This window comes from Ursus americanus, chromosome 1 (assembly GCF_024610735.1).
Source record: "Ursus americanus isolate L20-20 chromosome 1, mUrsAme1.1.p, whole genome shotgun sequence".
In the NCBI taxonomy this organism is placed as follows: domain Eukaryota; kingdom Metazoa; phylum Chordata; class Mammalia; order Carnivora; family Ursidae; genus Ursus; species Ursus americanus.
In genome coordinates, this window is record NC_142127.1 from 16,006,879 (window position 1) to 16,019,091 (window position 12,213).

General features: G+C 39.4%; 1 protein-coding gene and 1 non-coding gene across 6 annotated transcripts in view; one reads left to right on the forward strand and one right to left on the reverse strand.

Annotated features, from left to right (window-relative positions):
• Positions 1 to 12,213, reverse strand: part of NCKAP5 (NCK associated protein 5) — a 941,115-nt gene that overhangs the window by 653,746 nt on the left and 275,156 nt on the right. The gene's annotated exons all lie outside the window — the stretch shown is intronic.
• On the forward strand, positions 1,417 to 1,523 carry LOC123783390 (U6 spliceosomal RNA). The gene has a single exon (XR_006777194.1). It is a non-coding gene; the product is annotated as a U6 spliceosomal RNA (small nuclear RNA).

The window sequence follows — 12,213 nt, forward strand, 5'->3', positions numbered from 1 at the left end:
TTTTAGTTTTTTTTTTCTTTCTGTTCTTGACATCTCTTCAATCCTTTTCTTATCTTACAGTACCCACACACCTGAAAACAAATCAGGACATCTCGGAGTCCAGAGTTTCCAAAAAGTTTTCTTAAAATCCAACCTAGCAAAGTAGAGAACTTCCACACTGTACAGAGTATAGTCATTCTGTGGCCACATATTTGTATTTTCTCTTAAAAAAACCAAAAAACTGTATTCTTTGAATTCAATCTTTGAGCAAAAATACCACAGTAAAAGCCAGGAGTCTGTTCTTCGCATTTGAAGGAGCAATGTTTTTGTATCTTAAATCGCATCTCCGACCAGTGCCTTGTATTTTTATCAGCCACCTCTCATGGTGCTAGGGAACAACTATTTTTTTTTAAAGATTTTATTTATTTCACACACATACATAGAGAGAGAGAGAGCACAAGCATGGGGAGAGGCAGAGGGAGAAGCAGGCTCCCCGCTGAGCAGAGAGCCCGATGTGAGGCTCCATTCCAGGACCCAGGGATCATGACCTGAGCTGAAGGCAGATGCTTAACTGACTGAGCCACTAAGGCGCCCCAAGGAACAACTATTTTTAGAAAACTAGATGATACATATTTTGTCCCTATGTCTGCAAAGTTAACAATATAAGATGAATACTATGTTAGGAAGCAAAAAAGTAAAGCATTTCATCACCATTTTTAACACTTTCCCTGCAGCTCTGCTGTCCTTGCCTGGAGCTGTCAAAGGAATATGGGAAAACACATGGCATGAATGTGGAGACGGAGCTCTGATTTCTGGCCAATGCATTGAACTCCCAGAGTCAAAGGATCATACAGCTGACTGAGAACTAAAGGAAAGGATGTAGGTGAGGACATCTCAGGGCTGAATCACCAGATCAAGACGTTATTGCACATCTGGAAATTTAATTACTTCTGTTGAAATTTGGAGAAAGCCCAGTTTCCCACAAACTAGAAAATCTTTCATCCAGGAGTCAAAACTAAGTATTTATACTTCTTGAGAAATACCTACAATTTTATTTAAGGTAGAGTCTGACTATTATACTTTTTAATTTAGGGCTTAGGGATAACAGAAGATAGCATAAAGTTAGCATCTGCGTTAAATTGAAAGAGGTAGGGAGAACTTTATGCTATTTTTCGAGGGAGTCCAGGAATCTATGTTCATTGTCAACACTTCCTTTCACATGATTCAAGGACGATTGGTGGACAGCTGGAAAATGCCAAGGAACTGAGAGTCTTGATCAACCTGAAAAGCAAGACCTGCGTAGATGGCATTATGGGACATATTTGCTAGATCGCAATTTCTGTAAGGGAAAGGTTCCTATCTGCTTTGCACATAACTGCTTTATTCTTGCTCAGAACAGTTCCTGTCACCTAGTAAGCCCTCAAAATGTTTGACAGAGTGCTCGCTCCGGCAGTACACATACTAAAATTAGAATGACGCAGAGAAGATTCGCGTGGCCCCTGCATTAGGATGACACATAAATTCATGAAGCATTCCATATTTTTAAAAAAAAAATGTTTGACAGAGAGAGGAAAAAAGATGAGTACATGCTTTTCCACCCCTAGAGAGTGTACTATGTCTTGTCCATTCTTACAAAACTAGTCACCCAACTCTTATTCCTAATAGTTTGGCCACACGCACAGACACACACACACACTTAAGTGAAAATACATTTTTCTTATAACCTTTAAAATAAACTCTTAAATGTCCATAATCACTTAGATATTCTGCGTCAAAGCAGAGAAATGGAATAAATTTATCCTAAAACTGAAAATAGTTTCTATAATACAATAATAAACCAATTAACATTTTAATGTTAACAGGACATAGCTAAAATTACCCTCAAAATAATGCATTTAAATCAAGATCTTCCTAGATAGAGGGCACAAATGGGCCCTCAGCTTGCTTGGCCTTGCTCCCTGATATTTGAGACAAAGGGGTTCAATCACTGGAAAAGTCTGTGCTTCGAAAATGACCTCTGATCAATCTTGTTTTTAGTCTTGTCCCCTCACTCTCATTCCACTCTGCAGAATGGAATTGGGCATCTGTTTAAAATGCAAACTGAGTCATGTCACTAACTTGCTCAAAACACATCAGTACTTTAGGAGCTTCTATCTTTTTAAGAGCAACCATTCTTGGTCATTTGCTTGTCATAAAAGGCCTGACTTGAATAGTATCCCTCTTACAGATCCAAACCCATTTCCCTCTACCCCCAGCCTTAAGCTCCGATAACACCAAAGTGGTAGTTCTTACCTCACTGGACACATTGTGTTAGTTCACACCTCTGGACGTTTGCTCATACCATTTCTGTTGTGTGGCATGCTGTCTTTCCCTTTCTCGACCTTGATGACACTTTTTCCTTTCAAGATTCATCAAGTCTCCTCTAAAGGATTCTTGGTTACATGCCTTTGGTTAGAGTCCAATATAAGTCTGAGCGTATCTCAGTATCTGTTATGTTGCATTGAAATTAACTGACCACATGTCTGTTTCCAGCTGCATATTCTCAGTATTCCCATTACACAAACTATGCCAAAGTCATCTTTTGGCTTCTAGCATCCACTGTGAAGTCAGATTCAGTGGAATGAATATGTACTACACTGAATTTAGTTTCCAGAAATTATCATCCTCTTTTCTTATATAAATTGACTAATTAAGCTACTAATATATTTCATATAAGGCAGCAACGTTTTATAAATGGGTGTTAACAAAAGCTGTATTACTGACACTGAACAATTAGTATATAACGTTATATTAAGGACTCAGGTGGGAAATATACCCAAGCACGAGTTAACTATGTGTGTTAACACTAGTAAAAAATCATTATGTAGGTTGCAAGGAATGTTTGCATTAAAGCATCTCAGTTATGTTTTCTAGTAACTAAATAATAGTATTTGTATATCTGGAGTACTTCTAAAGCTTTTTGTTGTTGTTGTTGTTAATTTAAGAGCTCAAGCAAGTATTATACATTCAAAAAATAATTATTAAATTGTTTGTCTATGTTAATCTAGCCCAGAGAAAAATATAATAGAAATGCTAACATTCCTTTAACAATGGTGGTTCTAGCTGGCACCTCCTATTATCAATAAATATTGTGGCCCCCCCAGTCTCCAATTTCCAGACAATGCAGTGACTGAATTAGTATTCTCCAAAGCACAAAGCAGGCGATCTTTTTTGTCTGTGCATTTTTCACATCTTAGAACTGCCCCCTTCAATCTTCCCGTGTGCCATCTACCCACACATCCATGTCACTGTATATCACTAGTCTTCACAAGTTCTTCTGAGTGTAGTTTTGTTACTATGCTGAAACCTTATGCATAATTATGTGAAGTTGCTATGGAGATTTTGTGTGATTTGTCATGAAGAAAATCTATTGTGTTTGAGGTAATTCTCCATACTAATGACTCAGGTATCCATCCCCCACCCCTTATTTTCTCTGGGATTATAACCAACTGCATATATTTGAATATCTATAAGCAAAGTCATTTTATAAATAACACAACCAGAAAAGTTATTGAATTCACTAAGATGAAGCATTTCAGTACAGCCAGGCCAATTTCTCACGACTTAGGAAAAACTTCCATTATGGTACTTTTTGAATAACAGCTAGATTCCTGCCTGCCTCCTTTAGGAAGAGATCCCATAGAAGTCCTTTTACAATTAATTATATGATATATATTTTGGCTCTATCGTCACTTAGAAAACATAATTTTGGAGAACGTATTAAACTGTTTGTGCAAAATTAAGGACAAACAGTGCAACCTTATCAAAAATCATTTATTTGTCCTTCTCATATGGTTGAAGACATTTTGGGGGTGGGAGCCAAGGGTGAAACTAATTATTTGACATTAATTAAAGGCACTTCAGACTAATGGCTAGGATCTGAACAATAGAAAGCAAACTTCACACCACCCAAAAAGTTCATGATTTTATCTTTCTTGCCTGACCTCCCCACCACCAGCCCCAGACAGAAGAAATCCTGAAATATCATATCGATTATCATTAGACAACTCACATAAATCTCTCTCCTGGCCTCTAGATCAGCAAAGCTGATTTCAGGATTATGATTGATCTTTGGAGAGGAACGTTCTTAAGTCAGCTAGAGGTGGAAGAGAATTTTGATGAATCCAGCAGGTTGCTGTCAGGAGAGTAGCATCCAGAGGATAGATGCAGAAGTCAGAGGAGTCAGATTTCAAACCAAAGGCAGACTAATTACAGAAACAATTCCTAGGTAACACTTTGAAAACATAACAAAGTTACTAATTTCCCAAACAACCAGTTCTGGAAAGGATGTACGATCTTCACTCAGGATAATTTGACACCATGGGTACCCAGACAGAAACCCAGATAGGAGCAGAGATAACAAGGAGACAAGAGGGAGGATGAACAGCTGGAGGGAGGGAGTGAGATGTTCTGGGACAAGTTAGATCAGAGCTGGTGCGGTCCTTTTAAAGGTAAAACTGATATTATTTTATATAAATCAGGGCTGGTGAGTAACCTGTAAATGACTAAGGCAAAGAGGAGAGAGAACAGGAAAGAATGAGAGGAAGGTAGAGGAAAAGGTAGACATCACAAGGAGCAGCTGGGTGGCTCAGTCGGTTAAGCGCCTGACTCTTGGTTTCGACTCAGGTCATGATCTCAGGGTCTTGAGAGCAAGCCCTGCGTCCAGCTCTGCACTCAGCAAGGAGTCTGCTTGAGATTCTCTCTCTCTTTCTGTCCCTCCACCCCCATGTCTCTCTCTCTCAAATAAACAAATAAACAAAGAAATAAATAAATCTTTAAAAAAAAAAAAAAGATCACAAAACTGCCTACTCCGACGCCATGATAAAGAAAGGGTAAAAAGGAAACCATGTAAGTAGCTGTGGCAGAGAGGAAGTCTGCATGTCAGGGCTCCCGTAGGAATTTAGGGGCCCTGATAAAGGACTCCAGATCAGTCAAGCCCCAGCTGAGTCTGGACAGCAAGGGGCTTCTTTCATTGCCCTGGTGGTAATACCCATGAGTGAAGTGTCTTGTTCCCAGAGTCTGAGGATTGTCCATGCAGGACGTATCAGTTAGTGTCTTTAAAGTGACAGGTGACAGATTGTGGGGGACTCTTCTCTGTGCCCAACTGATTATAAGGGAGAAGTGTTTCCAGAAACAGAAGAAGACTGTTCATGTAGGAAAACAGGAGATAACTTTTGTAAGAATGTGAACAGAAAATAAAACTAATCTCAAAAGATTGCTGGGCAGATCATGGCAAATCAAATTCAAGCCAGGAAGGAACTCAGCCTCAGAACCTGGAGCTAATAAATGCTTCGAGGGTCTTCTCATGGAAGGAAAAAAATTACCAGTTCAGAGAGAGGATTCAGGACCATCTTGCAAATGGTAGGTGCGACATGGCAAAGGTCAAGCCCAAGCAGCAATCTAGGCCCTGCTGTGGTGACCTGAGATTTCTCGCGAGGCTTCAGAGGTAGACGGGCTCCTGTCACATGCTAACCGGGGCTGTGGACCTTTTCTGGGGGCATGCCTCTGAGGTGAGAGGGAGAGCTTCACGCACCGCACAACCAACACACACACCCCACTCTTAATTCAAGTAGAGCAATGAGAAAAGCAGAGACACCAGCAGTGAGATCTCTGGCAGCTTTAAACTCAGCAGAGAAAATGAAAAAATCTGAGAATGTAAGCAGTCATGTCCAGTTCATGAATGTCTAGAAGAGGAAAGAGGATCGTTTAGGGAGCAAACAGCTAAAAGTTTAGAAAAAGTCAAGAGGATTTGGTTGTCTCAGCCAAGAGTCCTTAAGCATAGCAGCAAATAGAGATTCAGGATTTCCTCAGTATCTAAAGTCCTCTTTTTATGGACCCACAAAATTTTAATAAACCCTTTAAGCTTTTTATTTTAGTGGCCTAAAAATGAACATTAAGTGTATTCTGAACGTATTAATAAACAACTTCTTATTGAATATTGCAGGTGGTCCAAAGTCTTCTTTGTACTTTCTTTCATCATGGCCTTATTAAGAGCTAATATAAAAAGAACAGAGGTAGACTTAATTCGTGCCACAAGTAAAGGCAAAAACAATGTATTCACACTCGAAACTAACAAACATTATGTAGCTTGGAGGGTAGAAATTAGAAAGACAACTGAGTCATCTTCCATCACAAGACTGTACCAGGCAACAAAATGCAAAAGAACCTACTCCTAATAGAAAAGACCATAGAAGACCACAGTCAAGGCACAGGTCTAGCAAATGTTTTAGCAAAACAGCACCATCTGTCATTCAATTCATGAATTTTATTTGGTTCTCTAATTAAATGAGACCAATGAGCAACAGGATGTGTGGAAGGACAGACAAATTGATCAAGGAAGAAAAAAACAACTCTGTAAAAACAGTGCCAAAAAGTCCAAGGTAAACCATGGCTTACAAAACCTGGTGAAATCTATAGGGTATTAGGTTATGACCCTGTTTAGAGTCAGATGAGAGAAAGGATGGAATTGACTTACTGCGTGATGCAGATGATGTCATGCTAACATAGAAGCTAGGGAGAAAGCGGGATCATTCAATTCGTGTATCTTGTCCCTTTGCTATCAAGGCCAATGATCTTCAAATTGAAAAGAAGAGGAAAACACGAAGCCCAAGATAAGTGAAGAGATCCCAAGGGAGATCAGCAAGCTTCTCTGTGTAAATCCAAGTCTCAACAATAAATTACACCCTGGGGTAATAATGGACTTCAGATGGGATGGTGGAGGCATTGTTGACAATCTTTGAGGACTCATGACAAGTCAGAGAGGGGCCCATATTAAAAGCAGAAAAATATATTTTGAGAACATTTCAGAATTATTTTTTTTTAATTTTTGAAGTCAAAGGAAAAAGCTGCATTTAGAATCTACAAATCAGTTTCTAGGCTGATCCCCCTTCAAAAACATCACTTCTAGAATGCAATGTTCGAAAAGAGGGCATATGGGGCACCTGGGTATCTCAGTCTGTTGAGTGGCCGACTCCTGGTTTTGGCTCAGGTCATGATATGGGGGTAATGGGATCAGAGCCTGGAGTCTAGCACCCCACTTAGCGGGGAGTCTGCTTGAAGATTCTCTTCCTCTGCCCCTCCCCCCGCTGGCGTGCACACACGCTCTCTCTCTCTCAAATAAATAAATAAATAAATAAATAAATCTTTTAAAAATAATAAATAAAAGAGAATGTGTGACAATTAGAAAAGAAGTGGATGTTCACTCAGAATTACAGGAGCGCCCTAAGAACAGTTCCCATTCACATCTTTTGAAGAAAAGGCTGCAAGACCGAGAGGCAAAGTGAACCCGGATTTCTGCTGAGTGTTTAATAAAATATTGCTTGATGACCCAGAAGCAGGATACAGAAAGAGGGACTAGATGATCATTTCTGGAAAGCGAAGCCGCGGATGCACATTGCAGGTCCTGTGCCTAACACCTGTGCTGAAATGATGTGGCTGAATGCCATGAAGTTCCTGCGCTTGGAGTCAGAAATCTAAAACTGAGTGACTGCTTCGCCTCTGATGAGCGCAAGGGTCCACAAATCCGGGGCACTGCCTGTGTCTGTAAGCCAACCTATACTGGAACACGGTGGCATGCATCTGTTTACCTGTCGTCCATGGCTGTCGTCTCCCCCTATTCAGGGGAGAACAGCAGCAACAGAGGGAGATGGTCCAGCCCACAATGCTAACATATTTACCACAGAGCCCTTTACAGAGAAAGTTTGTCAACCCCCTGTGAGTGACGTAAGCTAAGATGACATACCCTCTCGATACTCATTTTCATCCTCCACATCAGTAGAGAGTGATAGCAGCCAATGTTTCTGGAGGTATGTAAGGAAATAATGTATGGAAAAGCTTTTCACAGATTGTAATGCGCTATACACGCAGGAGGCATGTGCTCTTATGATCGCTCTGCCTGCTCAGAGATTGATAGCAGTGCTTTGCACGTTAAAGACTCGCCAGTCTCCAGTACATAGGAGACTCCCCCCAAATACTGCATGGGCTTTTAGGGGAATGGATGGCTGGATGCATACAAGAATGGCTGGCTGGCTGGCTGAATGATACTAGTAACTACATCTTATTTGGCAGTGACTGTGTGCCAAGCAGCTGTTTTAAACACAACGGCTTGTTTTATCTTTGTAACAGACTTGGTACATTATTTACATTTTACTGCTGAGTAAAGGAAAAGAGATTTGAACAGTAACAACATCAGGAGCAACAGGCAGTATGCAGAAAGCACTTTTGATGTCCCAGCCACTGTGCTGAGTACTTGTTCAATGTTACTTAACGGAATGTTCTCAGCTCTCCCATGAAGCAGGTATTAACCTTAGCATCATCAGCATCTTCATCATTCTGTACTTAGAAATGAGAAAAGCGAGGCCCAGCAAAGCTAAGTAATTTCTCAAGGTCAAACATCTGGCAGGTGGCAGAACTGAACTTCAAAACCTTGTCTTCCTGACTCCGACGCTGTAACCATATGATGGGCCAACAGATTTACATGAACAAGCCTAAGTTCATTGAGGATAAATGTCAAGTCTTATTAGAATGATTTAAAAACGAACTGTTTGAAGTGTGTGAGGAACCTAGAAGCAGTTCCTATGAAAAATATGTTTTTGAAAACCTTTTTATTTTCAACTAACTTTGGACTTTGAGAAGAACGGCAAAAGTAGTACAGAATTTCCATTATATTCTAGCTTCCCCTGATGTTAATATACTGTATAAATACAGCAGGATGGTGAGAACCAGAAAATTAATATGGGTACAATACTCTTTCCTAAAAATCTTACTCCAGTTCCCCCGGTTTTTCCACGAACGCCCTTCTTCTGTGCCCAGACCCCACCTGGGATACCACTTTGCACCTGTAGTTGCTGCCTCTCCTTAGACTCTTCCAGTCAGTAACAGCTCTCCAGTCCCTGTCTTTCATGGTTTTGACACTTTGGAAGAATATCAACCAGCCATTTCCTCAAATGTCTCTCAATTTGGGTTCATCTGACTCTCTTTTTCCCTCATGACTGGACTAAGGCTACCTGTTTTTGGCAACAACCCAGATATAATGTTGTGTTCTCAGTGCATCATACCGGGAGGCTCATGATGTCAAAATGTCTTATTATTTGTTTTAATAGAGTACAATGTCAGTAAGCTGACAGACATGCAGCCTAGCGGTTAACACACACACAAGCATGCACGTAAACGCAAATCTCATGATAATTCCAACTGTGTTAAGAAACTTTTGAAAAACCACGAGCAAAAAAAATTACTATCGGTCCTATCTTTCTCTCCAGTGGCTAGATTATGGGGATAGGGCTGGGTTGCCAGAAGCTATCAGCACCCCAAGCTGACTTCTTCTGCCTCATTGTATCGCTGCTGGCTGGGGAAGCATGTGGACGGACAGAAGCATGTTGACTAGACTCTGGTGTGTGCATCTAAACCTCAAAGACAAGACCAGCTTGGGTCATGTTCCAAATACTTATTCAGTGCCCCGATCTCCTGTCCCACCTGTGAGTCAGGCTTATTGGATGCTGGGCCCTAGAAAGAAGAATCTTCCAAAATCCCACCATTATATTTGGCCAAATTATACAAACATATACCTTGATTCTGTACTTCGATGGAAAGATATAAGTCCTAGGAAGACAAGGGGAGTTTATTTTCTCATATCTTCTTCAGGAACACATAGTCAATTTCAAAATTGCAACTGAACACAAAAAGAGCTCACTGTGAAAATGCCGAAAATCTATCACTCCACTCACACAGGCATAATTATGGAGGCTGTAAGAAGACTCCCTTTTTATTTATTGATCTGATTTCTATAAGTTTCCTGCATTTCAACATTTTTCTCTCATCTTCCTTTTAGATTTATACTGTCTGAAAACTACAGCTTCATTCAATTTGAAATGTGTACATTCTACAACTCAGTCACTGTGAGAAAAAAGCCTTTAATAATTAAAGCAGCAAAGGTGCACCCTGCTGGCTCTAAATTACTCTGGTAAGATGTTAGCCATCAATATTTCTACAGAAAATGCCTTATTCAACAATATGTCCTTATTATTTCACTTATAGACACTTTCCTGAGAGCATTCATTTAAAACACATAATAAAAAAAAAAAAAATAGAGGGGGGGGAAAAAGATTGGTTCATCTTAAAAACGCCCACTTAAGAAAACCTGCAGAAGTAGGAAAACTAGTTTAGCAACAATTTTTTAAAGTTTACTTTTTGCAATTTTTGATAACCATTTTAAGTACAATTATCATTCTGAGAAACTTTCATGAGAAATTGCTTATCAAGAGTAAAAGAATAAGGAAGATAAAGTCAGAGATATATCAGAGATTTTAAAAATAATATTGATGATTTAAATCTTAAATATTTTCATTAAATACCAGCAACTAAATAAACACTTATTTTGATAGAACTTCCTTTTTCAGTGCTTATTAAATTCAAATGACACTTTATAATATTCCATAAATTAAAAACAGGAAGCATGTGAAACAACTTACTGATTTAATCAAGTAACTGAAAATCTGAAAATCAAGACGTGAAGGGACTTGAAGGGTCACATGAGGTATAAATTGGCATGATCTTTCTGGAGGACAATCCAACACTACGGAGAAAAGTTTTCAAGTACAAACACAATACTTCTACCCTCAGGATTCATCATAAAGAAATGGTAACACAAATGTACAATAATGCATATAGATATATGTTCACTATAGTTTTATTTGTATAAAAACATTGAAAATGACATAAGTAACCCAAATAGGGATTAATAAATTTTAAGACAAGTGATCCTGAACTTTTACACGTTCAATCTTGAAATAACGTGAACTTCCAAGGAATCTCCTTCTAATTCTCCTTCTAAGCTAAAAGTGATCTCTCGTTCATCTGACTAGAAAAGAAACCCAGAACAAAACAATGGCAGAAATATAACAAACCCCTTCCCGGCCCTGGAATGGCGGCGCTCTCTGCCTGGCCAGTGTTCCAGGATACGTGGCTGCCATCCTGCCCTCCTTGGTATCTCAGAGCCTGAGCAACTGTCAACCTTCACTGCAGCTCTTTTCACCAGACCAGAACAGAGGTGACCTTGGAGTGGAGGAGGGACCCAGCGACCTGATCTCTGGGTTCCTCTCTCGGGAGAGGGGCTTGACTTGTATCTTGGCTAAGGGATTGGTTTTCAAGGTAAGATTTTATCTGAAGATGTTTTCTGAAGCCCAAAAAGAAAATGCAAGTTTGAAAACCACTGCTACAATGCCCAACACTATTATTATTATTGTTGTTGTTGTTGTTGTTATTATTGCTAATTACTTTTTTTAAGTTTTTATTTTAATTCCAGTTAGTTGATGTACAATGTTCTAGTAATAGTGATTCAACAGTTCCATATATCACTTGTGCTCCTCACAACAAGTGCCCTCCTTAATCCCCATCACACACTTCACTCATCCCCACCACCCCAGCCCCTCTGGTAACCATCAGTTTATTCTCTAGAGTTAAGAGTCTATTATTACTTTTTCTCTCTTTTAAATGAAGGCTAACAAGAAAAGCAAAGTGCTAAATTTAATCACCGGGATTGAAGAGCTCATAAATTTAGAACAGGGCTACAATCTCTTAATCAAAACCCTTTGTACCAGATGGATTTTGAAAGTCAGAATATTTTATATGTATCAGGTAGTTAATAGAGAAATATATTCTGTATTATGCGTCACTGTCAGGAAGGACTTGGGGCAGTAACTCATAGTCAAGTACCTTCACATTTTGGAAGTGAAACATATAAATGTCTGTACCAAAACAATTACATAAAAACTAAGTTGCCTCACACTGATTTATATCAGGTTCTTGTGCCAACTGAGTTGGGTCAAACCCTTAAAAAAAAAACAAAAAACAAAAAAACAAGAAAAAATAAAGAAAACTTTTGACAGCTAGAGCCTGTTGGATGTTGGAATTCTGGCAAAGGGATTGTGTGGAGACAAAGCTGGAATTTGTGAGGGGCTGGAAGTGGAGGCTTCAGCTCAGTCAGAAGCTGACTGGACTGAAGCCAGCCAATGAATGTTCAATTAGGAAGGCAAAGAGTCACATGGAAAGTTCTGTACCAAAGGCAGAAATATCTCACCAAAGGTGATGAACTGAAGATTACATACTTCTTTCAGCAGTCAGCAGCCAGTACTCTGATGTCATTCTCTAAAATATGTTTTAAAAAGGGACTATATAGGGTTTAATATGCATATTATT